General features: G+C 41.7%; 1 long non-coding RNA gene across 1 annotated transcript in view; it reads left to right on the forward strand.

Annotated features, from left to right (window-relative positions):
* Positions 1–12,372, forward strand: part of LOC145394082 (uncharacterized) — a 101,247-nt gene that overhangs the window by 9,748 nt on the left and 79,127 nt on the right. The window contains exon 2 of the long non-coding RNA XR_013896315.1: positions 1,225–1,550. This is a non-coding gene — a long non-coding RNA (uncharacterized LOC145394082). The remainder of the gene's footprint in view (positions 1–1,224; positions 1,551–12,372) is intronic.

The raw sequence follows: 12,372 nt of genomic DNA on the forward strand, positions 1-12,372 counted from the left end.
TCACTGTTTCAAATTCTTACTACTTCTCTCTCAATCTCTAAACTTTCTTGTACTCACTCTTAATCACACTGCCTTAATCTCACTGCCTCTCACACTGCCATATTCTCTCGCTTAATTCTAACACTTTCTCTCACTCTATCTTTAATTTTCTTACAGTCTCGCTCCTTCAATCACTGTATTGTCTCACTCACTCATAATTTTACCCTCACATGCCCTCGCTCAGGTGCTCTCACTCTCACAGACTGTCTCACATCCTCTTCTCTGACCTATCTCACAATCATATTCTCGCACTGAATCCAACTCTCTCTCTCTCTCTCTCTCTCTCTCTCTCTCTCCTTCCGTACGCTACCTAACCGAGATTTTTTTCTCTCTTCGTTATCTCTTACTCTTTTAGGCTCTCACCTAAAAGAGGTCTGAGAGAGAGAGAGAGAGAGAGAGAGAGAGAGAGAGAGAGAGAGAGAGAGAGAGAGAGAGAGAGAGACAGACAGACAGACAGACAGACAGACAGACAGAGACAGACAGATAGACTACGAACATTATATGTAGCAAAATAAACACCAAAACGATAAACGGCTAAAGACAACAGTTCGTTTACACTGTCCAGAAACTGCCTCAGAATCAACTGCAACTCTAATAATATTCAAGAGGGTTGGAATCTCACTCCACTAGCGCTGAAAATACGAGTAACGGGATTATTGACGGGATATTTACAACTGCGGACATAAATACTGATCCACAACTATTAATCCACATGCTAGGGATTAATAACTAAGCAATAACTTTCGAAACCCAGTTATACAATCTTCGGAGAGCAGCATACATCTCAAACGATCTGGTGAGCTTCATAACTGGCCGACTAAAATGTGGAACGATCTTCTTGTCCGCAACTGTACATAATGGAAAAAAAAATGAGTAACAATACATACAGTACTGTTAGGTGTGCTGTGGTGGAGGAAAAGTATTGGTCCAAAGCTCGGCGGGGTTAAGATTAGGCGGTCAGTCTCTTTGTGCCTACGCCTCACTCCTGCCTTGGCGAGGATTTGCAGAGTCAGCGCAGTCTAGGAGCCTTAGTACGCTAGTTGATCTCCTAGTTTACGAGGACTTGTATATTCAGACATTAGCTGCAGTGAAAAGTTATTATTATTATTATTATTATTATTATTATGTTAGTATTAATATTAATAGTCCAACGCAGCAAAACCATTAATGTTCTTTTACTTACAGTTAATAATTCCAGTGAAAGATATTGATTACCAAATGTTGTGAGAAAGACAGTGTCGATTCTGATTGTGGAAAATGTGAATAAAAAAAAAAAAAACGGGTAAAATTGAAAGAAAAATAAAAAAGACGAATAGTGAAGGAAAGTGTAGGAAGAGGAAAAAATAAAACAGTGTGGTTACCAGTAGAAGAAAATGAAAATGATAAAATAAAATTGAAAAGAGAAGAATTACAGACGAAAAGAAAGTGAACGAGAAAGAGGGGAAGAAGACAGAAGGGAAAATACGATAACAGTGGAAGCGGAGACTGTGCACGATAATTCAGCTACGAAGGTAAGATCAACTGCTATGATAGTTCTTATTGTTGTTTAATACTTTACTGTAGTTTTTTCTTCTTAATATATCTGACAGGATGTCTTATATTGCATACTCTTCTATCATTTTGTTTACTGTGTTTGGCGGGCTTGGGATTTTCGTGATGAGTGGACAAAGGTAGACAGGTAAAGTACGATACGCAGACAGAAAACACAGATATGTAGATGAACAGAGGGGTACATAGAGTATGGGAAGTATTTAACGGAGACAAAGCTGCGAGAGGGCAAGGGAATGTCTCTCCGGCACCCCTTCCCATAGTAGAAATTAACCTTTTTGAGAACATATTGAAAAGAAAACAAATACACGATGTTTGTTCTCAGTCACCCTAATATATGTCAAAGCTTCAAGTAATCAGTGCTTCAATAAAAACTTTCCCTTGCTGACGAGAAAATTATTTCATATAAGACCACGCAGGCACAAAACACATTCACCTTGACCTTTTAAAATCATTAGGTAAATTAATTTCAGAAGTGGTGGGAGCATTCACGAGGCATGTCATTACGCCTGCTGAGTGTGTTTCTCTTGCTACTCAAAAACTGGGAAACGAAGGATGGGGATGTCTTGTTTATTTAATATTCCCCTTTTCTGACGATTAATTCACTTTTATTCACTGTTGGATAAGGGAGATACGAAAAACCGAAGAAGATAAAAGTCAAGAAAGAAACAGATTGACCAATAGGTAAGAAAAGAATATGTAGGTAAAGGTAAAAAGGTAAAACGATACTGAGAGGCAGTTAGGCAGACAGCAGACAGGTAGAAAAATTAATCAAACAGGTACACAAAACAGACGCCCAGGTGGATAAGTATAGCAGGTGGATGTCGGCAAGTAAACATTCACAAAAAAAAAAAAAAAAAAAAAAAAAAGGTCAGAGAATCAAGGTCGAAACGGGTAAAACAGAGGGAAAAAAAGGACGTAAAGAAACATGTAGACAGAGAGGCAAAACAAATATCCAAATACACAAACAGGTAGTGCAACAGGATATGAGGAGTAGACAGGTAGATGGGCAGGTAGAGGGACGGAGGAGGGGAGTAGCTTAAGGCAGTTGTTAATGGGGGTATGGGAGTACTTTATAACGCTGGTGTGTTATGTATAATCATACTGTATACCTTCGCCTCAGGATACGCAAGAGGGGGAATGAAAGGAAATCTGGCCGGCGGGAGAGAAGGAGAGACGGAGGAAAGGAAAGGTGGAGGGAGGGGAAACTGGCCGGAGGAAGAGAAGGAAAGACGGATGAAAGGAAACGAGGGAAAGACGGAAGGATGGAGAAAGCAAGAAAGGGAAGTTAAGCACGGATGTAGGGAGTGCAAGAGGGAGGTCAGGGAGAAAGAAGGTAAACAGGTAGAGAGGGAGAAACGGAGGGAGCGACAGAGGGAAGAAAGGGAGTGAAAACCTGCTGGAGGTAAGGAAGCACGGAAAAGACGGAGGGAAGGATTGAGAAGAAGAAAAAAGAGGTAAGAATGACAACGGGTACGGAAGAACGAAGGAAGAGACGAAAGGCGCGTGGAAGAACACTTACATGAAGGAAGAGGAGACGGGAGAGGAGATAGAAAAGGAGAAACGGGATGGGAGGAGAAGAACGGTACGGAGGAGGGGAGGGAGGTAAGTAGATATGAAGGAAAGATGACTGGGAGAGGATAAATAAATAGTGGACGAATGGAAAGAATGGGAAGATGTGAGAGAGGAAAATGCGAAAAGGGGGGGGGGGAGTATGAGGGACGGAGGTAGAGTGGCCTGAGGAAGGAGACACGAATGGCGAATGTACGATAACGGAGGGAAGAAAGGTTCGATGGAAGGCGAGAAAGGAGGAACGAATGAAATGATGGAAAGGAAGGAAGGATGGATAGGTAAGAAGAAGGGAGGAAAGGATATGGTATGAGAGGGAGAGAGGTAAGAAAAGCAGGGGGCAGGGAGGTAAGAAGGGAGAGGAAGAGAAGAGGAAGAAATGGAGACGGAGGGTACAAAAAAGAGGGGAAAAGAACACGGCCTTGAGATGTAGGGAAATTGGAATGGTTGAGGAGGGGGGAGGAAGGGAAAGAAAGGAAAGAAGGAGGGAAGGAGAGTGAGAAAGACAGCAGAAAGGAAGGAGGAAGCGAAGGAAGGAGAGAGAATGATGAAAAAGAAGGAGTGGAGGAGGATGGGAAAGTGAGAAAGAAAGCAGAAAGGAAGGAGTTGGAAGGGAGGAAGATGGAATGAAGGGGAGGAAGAGGGAGTAGATAATGGAAGAAAGCAAAGGAAGAGGGAGGAACACATTATTAGGTAATGAGAGAGAGAGAGAGAGAGAGAAATGGGAGAAATGGAGTTCCCCCGAGCTAAGCCCTGTATTGGACTATATAGCCCCGCTAGGGTTACAGGAGCGAGCTACCACTCCCAGCACGGCAGCCCGGGCAAGGCTCGATCTCGCAATCCCCCGATTACGAGTCCAGCGCGCTACCACTGTGCTACCGCGCCCCCCAGAGAGAGAGAGAGAGAGAGAGAGAGAGAGAGAGAGAGAGAATGGGCCTTGAAAGGGAGAGGCCAACAATAACATTAACTTTAATAACCCCCTCAGTATAATTCCCCTGCCACTGACATCTGATAGGCACAATTATATTAAGGCCTCCCCATACTAAATTAGCCTCCCCCATTCCTAATTATCCTAGGCCAAAATAACCCGGCTAATTACCTTGGGCCAATTAGGGCAACCCACACGTATCATTCCTTTAGGCGCAAGAAATAATTGCTTTAACTTTTTTTAATGATATTCTTTTAGCCTATTATAAAGGTTGGAGAATAGAGGTTTATTTTTGCTGCGTGTTTTAATAGATGGAGGAGGAGGAGGAGGAGGAGGAGGAGGAGGAGGAGGAGGAGGAGGAGGAGGAGGAGGAGGAGTCTATAAACAACTCCCGGTATATATATAACCTTTAAAAGGGTTTAGTCCAATTATCTTATTTTCTATTTTACTTATTTATTACTCTTTTACAGGCGAGTTTTTCCTGAAGTTTCATCAAATCTTTTACAGCTAGGACATTTTCTTGACCTGAATAAAACCATCTGAACTAGCAAAAATAAAATGTAAAATATTTCGTCAAGGTCATGTCGTTCATACCCCATACCTATTAACAAAAATCATAAAGCTAAAAAGATGTAAATCGAATCGTTTTTATACGATTTTATGAAATAATTACTTGTCTCTCTCAATCATTTTTATTTACCTATTAACAAAAATCGTCATAAAGCTAAAAACATGTAAATTTAATCGTTCTTATGCGTTTTTACGCGCTAATTACTTGTCTCTTTCATTTTTTTATTACAACATAATAGGTTTTGTGTGATCGTACACTTACCGTATTTTTAAAACTTGACAAACAGCCATCGTTGACTCCTTCACGATAAGACATCTTCCCCAGATTGAATAAAATTGCATGAAGATTGGAAAAATAAACTAATACTAACTGTCAATATTCAATGGGTTATAAAATGGTCCAACTTTATTCTCGATATATTTTACCTTTTTGGTGGTCAATGTGGCAGCCCAGCATCCACTCACTCGATGGAGGAGATAATTTCAGGTGACTCTACAGTGTGACAATGGTTTTTTGTACCCCAGGAAACCATTTACCACATTTTGAGGGAACCACTGAACCAAACAGACGCCTGGTGGTCAAGTAGGGTAAGGCGCTGAAGTCGGATGAGGCCGGTAAAATTTGACATCTGAGGGCTGGCTAGGGTTTGCTGTTCTTATAGTATCACTCAGGGGCGAGGGACTTCATACACTTGTCGAAATGTCGAAACTCTAATCCAACTGTATTTTTCTTTGCTTCTTATTGGGCAATAAAGGACCGCATGATAGATAAATAGAAGGATAGATAAATAGCTTGATAAAGATAGATAGATATTGATGGACAGATGGACAGATACAGATATATAGACAGATTAGACAGAGATGCAGATAAACAGATAAATTGATAAACATAGAAAAACAGAATACATAATTATCTGTACATCATAAGTTACACAAATACTTCTTTTCCGTGAATTTTCTCCGGCGTTCCTCTATAAAACCACCCCTGTTCTTTTTATTTAGTCCTTTCTCAGAAACAATGGACGGTCTACATTTTTTTCTGACCTGAAGACAATACGAGATGACCTACACTCCCCTCCCGCCATTTTCCTACCTTTCATCTCACTTTTCTTCTACCTGTTTTTCGTAATTAATCTTCCTCTTCGCTGCGCTTTCAGATTCCTTTTTCTCACTTTCCTTTCCTTTCATTCTCCCAGTTTCTTCTCCTTCTTCTTCTTCTCCTCCTCCTTCTCTTCTTCTTCTAGATCCTTCTTCCAGTTTCCATGGTTTAGCTTCCCTATTTCTCCTTTGCTCTTTGTATCTCCCTCCTTCCTCTTTACTCTGCTTCGTATCTCCTTCATCAACCTCTTTCATTGCTCCTTCTTCTCCTCCCGTGTCCATGTTTTCACGTCCTCTTTCTCCTCCCCTCTTCATTATTTTCCCATCATCATTATTTTCATTAACATTATATCCTCCTGCTCCTCCTCTTCCTTCTTCTTGGATCTCCTTTTCCCTTAATTATCACAAGATATCTTCCCCCCCCCCCTTTTTTTTTGGTCCACGTCCTTGTCTCGTTCATTTTCCATCAATATTACTGAATACTCCCATCTTACAGGCAGATATTATTATTATTATTATTATTATTATTATTATTAGTCTCCACCTATCACGTAGGTGGAGACTACTGTTTTTGCTGGTATTATTATTATTTCAGCCTCAGAGTCTCGCGACGATTCCAGGAGAAACGGTGACTTCGCGAGGAATCTCAAGGGCCCAGGTTATGTGTCCTGGCATGGGTCATTGTTGATAGAAAAAAAAATCTAAATCATTTAAGCGCTGAGGAAGGGCACGTCAGAAAGTGTCATATCAGTATTAAGTTGTGAACGAAATAAGTTGGTAGTGTCTACTGGAGATTTCAATGGGACCTGCACAAGGTATCTGAATTGCCAAGGTTATGTGTCCTGGTATAGGCCATTGGTGATAGAAAAAATCCAAATCTCCCCAATGGGGTAAAGGGCACTGTAAGAAACAGTAGGCGGAGACTAGTGACCGTCCGCAGGACAGAGTTCTAGTTATTATCATTATTACTATTATTATTATTTTTGTTGTTGGTGGTGGTGTTATAATTATAATTTACATTATAACTGCTATTCCTGTATCACTATTACCAATATGTTTGTGTTTTTTCATCCTCATTATCCCCTCCGCCTACCGCCTCACTACAACCACCACCACCCACCATCACCCTCATCATCATCATCATAATTATCCTCATCCTCATCATCACTTCCTCATTCCCTTTCATTTTTTCTTCCTTCTTTCACTCCTCCTCCTGCTCCTCCTCCTTCTTCTTCTCCTCCTCCTCCTCCCCTGTGACCCTTTCCATCTCCTCACTCTCCTTTCCTTCCTCTCCCCTTCCCCTCCTCCCATCTCCCCTCTCTCCTCCTTCTCCTAATTACTCCCAAGCACAATAGGGTCGAGAAAGAGGGTAAAAGTGTCTAATTGTGACCTTTATTGTCTTCGTGTTGCAGTGAGCCGCAGAGGAAGGAGGGGGAGGGAAAGGAGCGGGAGAGAAAAGAAGGGGAGCGATAGGAGACAGAAGGGAGGGGTAAGGGGAGTGATAGGAGGAGGAGGAGGAGGAGGAGGAGGAGGAGGAGAAACTACATAAAAATCAAATAAAGAGGTGGGGAGAGAGAGAGAGAGAGAGAGAGAGAGAGAGAGAGAGAGAGAGAGAGAGAGAGAGAGAGAGAGAGAGAGAGAGAGACTGTAAACATATCCTACAAATTAAATAAAATGATGGAAAGAAAGAAAGAGGGAGACAGAAGGAAGGGCAATAAGGGCAACTGAAGAGGAGGAGCAAGAAAGAGGAGGGAGAGAAAGACAGGAGGAGGAGAACGGGGAAAGACAGTCGTTAAGTAAATAAACAGACGGAGGGAGAGAACAAAAGAGCAATTAATCATGAGAGAGAGAGAGAGAGAGAGAGAGAGAGAGAGAGAGAGAGAGAGAGAGAGAGAGAAACGATCGCGTACTGGTCCGGCTTTATCTAACTACCACCCTTCCAATAAAAACCAAGATTAATGAGTTAACATGAAGAGAGAAGGAAAATGCAAGATAAACGAAGGAAAAAGATACCAGTAATTACAAGTCAGATACAAAAGAAATTAGTATACATTCACAGAGCGCATACCCCGAACGCCGATAAAATTTAAGATATACTGCTGTAAAGCCTCTTTCCTACCAGACGAATACTTTTACGGTCTCACACAATCAGCAGTTTCTACGATCTTAGCCTACCCTGTTGCGCATTATCAGAGAGCGCATACCTCCGCCAACGCCAATAATATTTGTGATTCAAATCCACATCAAAATCATATCAACCCTGCCTTGACCCACTGCCCATCTACCCACATGATTTTACGTGCACAGACAGACACACAGACACAGGTGAATACATAACATCCGCCCCAAAACCCCTAGGATGTTCAACTCCGCCGCGGCTGCACCATCCCCCTCTTGACCTTAACTTCTGACCTTTTCCGCCCCAGATTAATCACTTGCTCCTCTTTTGGTCCTCACTTATTTTTCACCGAAGTTGGAGAGACAGACAGACCCAAACCTAAACCAAGCTAAACGGTATCAGATCATGGTAACAAGAAAAGGGGAAGAAGAGGGAGGTAAAGGGTTAAAAGCGATATTGGAAGTAGTGAAAAGGCCGAGGAAAAAGGAAAGAAAATCAAAGGAAGTAGTAGGACGCCAAAGGAAAGAAACAACACAAAAGAAGGGAGAGTGAAGTACAAGAAACCAGTTGAAACTATACACTAGCAGGAAATGAAGAAGTAAGAGGAAAGTGAGGAGGAAATAAAAGCCAGCAAAATTCTGTGAAGGCGGGAAACTTGGGCAAGTAAACTTAAATGGTGGGTGTGGCAACTTAGGCGGAATATGGCTTGTAAATGTTTCCTCGTGCACATCCTTTAAAGTTCAAGATGAACGTTTTATTTTTTAGGTGCAGTGGTGAAAATAGTGTTGTTTGAAAGGTTTGGCTAAAACACATAAAAGTAGTTAGCAACAGACATATGGATAAGATATGCCGATAGGAAGACGGTGATAAAGTAACAGTGTATTTCGTGTATATATATATATATATATATATATATATCATCTCATTTTATCAGCCGTTTCAGTGTCCACTGGAGGACCGGCCTATCCCTACCAAAGTGGGGACGATACAGCCAATGTATCTCTACCAAGTGGCTTAGGCTGTCTAGTTGAGATTATATGTAGAGTGAGAAGTGATTGAAAAAAAAGTGTAACTGTTGTGATGTACTGGCTTTGGATGTGTGTAGTCTGTGAACCAAGTGTAATCGGCCCGCGCAAGCCGACTGGGTGCAAGCATACTTTATAGTATGCGACACTGGTTCAGCCACAGCACCCCTTGTGTCCGCCAATGCAGTACGTGGCCAGAAGAACGCTTCCAAAGCTTATTACCCTGGCGGGGCGCGAACCCTCGTTCTTCAGTGTACGAAAATGTACACTTTACCACTGCACCACAGAGGCTCCATATATATATATTTATATATATATATATATATATATATATATATATATATATATATATATATATATATATATATATATAGAGAGAGAGAGAGAGAGAGAGAGAGAGAGAGAGAGAGAATCCAACCAATTAACATCCCCAGTACACCCCCTCCAACATATTCCTTTGTGTGAGATAACCAAATGGACCAACTTACACTCCATTATTCAGCGTTAATTATACCCAAAGGTCACAATTGGAGATCTAATTTGCTTCTGAATGAATTACTTCCTCCCTCCCTACTTCATATTCTGTCTCATATTACCTCCCTCCCTACTTCATATCTTGTCTCATATTACCTCCCTCCCTCCCTCCATCCTTCAATACCATTCTCCTTCTCGTCCCTACTCTCCCTGTTTTCCTCCTCCCTGTCCCCTAATACCTTCATTTCGACTTTTCTTCTCCTTCCATTCCCTTCCCTTCATTCCATCCACAACTCCTCCATACCCCCCCCCCTCTCTCTCTCTCTCTCTCTCTCTCTCTCACACACACACACACATACACACACACATACACACACACAAAGGGAGGAAAGGTACGCCAAGCCCGCTGCTGCCGTGCTCTGATCAAGGAACATATTTGCTTCAAGGAAAAAATGACACTGAAAGCCATCGTTCAGTGACAGATACGCGGATGGACAAATAACAAACAGCAGGAAAGATGACAGACAGCTCCAGAGGCCAGACAGGAAGCCGGAGCGTTGACACAAACAAAAGATAAAAACAAACGCAAACTGAAGACACACTGATAGCTGAGAGACAGACAGGAGATGACAAAAAGGCAGATGAAAGGCAACAGACAAAGATGGCAGACGGACAGATGACAAACAGCCGACATGATGGTGAAAGAGTTAACAGACTGTTACATGAGAGATATGGGTCCTGATAATAGACAGACAGACATATGAGACAGACGGAGAGATGATAGAAAAATAAACAGCTGAGGCAGACACTGAGGGACATATGATAGAGATGTTCCTGATTATAGGGACAGACGGACAAATAATATAGATGGAGAAATAAGAGTGACTGGGGAACAGAGAAATAAGGATGGATACGAGATAGATAGATAAATAGATAGATAGATAGATAGATAGATAGAGAGAGAGAGAGAGAGAGAGAGAGAGAGAGAGAGAGAGAGAGAGAGACAGACAGACAGACAGACAGACGAAACTGTCACCCTACAACACTGATATCAATGCACACACACACACACACACACACACACACACACACACACACACACACACACAAAAAAGCCGAGTTTCCAGTAACCTAGCCCTTGATCAGGAACATACCTACTTCAAAGACAAAATGACTATCAAAGCCGTTGTTGACAGACAGAGACAGACAGATAGACGGACAGACGACAGAAGGACAGATGAAAGAGTGGCACAGATGGCACAAACGGACCGAGAGATAATGCAGAAGGATGAACGAAAGACAAACAGACGGAGGAAAAAGACAGGAGGGAAGATGAAAGACACATGGAGGACGGATAACACACAGATTAATGGATGACAGACGGGCACAGACAGACACACGTACAGAGGACAGTCAGGCTGATAGACAAGGAAAAATGAACAGACGGACAGATGATATTCATACGTACAGACAGACAATAAACAGATAGATGGAAAAATGAGAGACCTACACAGATGACTGGGAAATATGATAAACAGAGGGACTGGCGGAAAAACAGATGTACGGGTTAACAGGCAGACCGACAGATGACAAACAGACGGGCAGATGACAAAAGGCTCAATAATCAGCTGAACAACAAAACTCACAAGAACGTATTTGAAGCATTTTGTCTTTACTATCTCTTAGAAGTGAAATATTTATCCATTTACCCATATCGGTTTTTGTTACATCGCTGTGAAATATATATACCAGTCAGCTCACACGTCTGTCTGTTTATATACTTGTCTTGATCTGTCTCCTCATCATTATCTATTGCCTACAGCCGCATTCTAGAACAGGTGGCCTCGCAAAATATAATCTTCAAGTATTTCTACCCCTACCCAATACAACAACCCCTCCCCCCACCACGCGCCGCCCTCCTTCATACACAACACTGTCCCCTCCACGTATTGCTCGGGCTGCCTCTCCTTCCCCTTCCAAGCCCCCCCACTCTGGCCCAATAAATTTAAGGAAATGCCTTTTGTGTTTACTGGAGGGTGACTGACTGCGGCTGTGGTGGTTGCAATGTTTTATTTTGTGATTGCTGTTGTTGCTGGTGGCGGTTGTATTGTTGTTGTTAGTGTTATTGTTGATGGCAATGGTGATCAATTGGTTTTGTTGCCGAGATGGTTAGGGGATATTATTTTTGATGTTGGGGTGATGATGGTGGTGGTTTCATTGTGTTTTGGTTGCTGCTGTTGAGTGCGGTGGAGCTTATGTTGTTGCTGTTACTGTTAATGATGCTGATGGTAGTGATTAAGTGTTTTAGTTACTATGGTAGTTATGCAATATTTGTTGTTGATACTGTTGTCGTTTTGCTGTTTTTATTGTCGGTGGAGGTGGTGACATTGTTAGATTTGTTGTCCTAGATGGTGTTAGTACTGACCTTATTTGCACTATGATTGCTATCGTCGAGGGAGTGCTGTGGATAAGGATGAGGTGGTAGTGCATGTTTATGTGGCTGTTGCGATTTACTGTTTTCAGGTTGTGAGTGTAGTTACTTCTGTGGTTGCTGTTGTTAATGTTTTCACTGTAGCTCTTGTTATTGTTGTTGTCATGTTAAAGGTGGTGGTGGTGATGATGGTATTTTATTTTTTGTTGTCATTTTACTGAATGTGGAACTGTACTTGTAGCATCTGTGTTTTTGTTTTAAGATGAGGCTGCGTTTGCTGTTGTTGATTAGTTATTGTTTTTTGCTGCTGGCATTCGTGGTAATAATTCTAGCTATGTTTGTGACAGCTGTTATTGTTATTATTACTGTTTTGCTAATAATGTTGTCAATGACAGTGATGAAGCCACTTATCATTATTATTATTATTATTAATATTATTATTATTATTATTATTATTATTATTATTATAATTATTACCATAATTATTATTTTAAGGTGCTGTGTTTTGAAGCCTTGAACGATGGGTGAGTGGAGGCCTGGCCCATTTTCACCGAGCTCTGAAAGCAGTTCC

This window comes from Coenobita brevimanus, chromosome 26, assembly GCF_032717465.1.
Source record: "Coenobita brevimanus isolate Jiangsu-jjx chromosome 26, ASM3271746v2, whole genome shotgun sequence".
Taxonomy (NCBI): domain Eukaryota; kingdom Metazoa; phylum Arthropoda; class Malacostraca; order Decapoda; family Coenobitidae; genus Coenobita; species Coenobita brevimanus.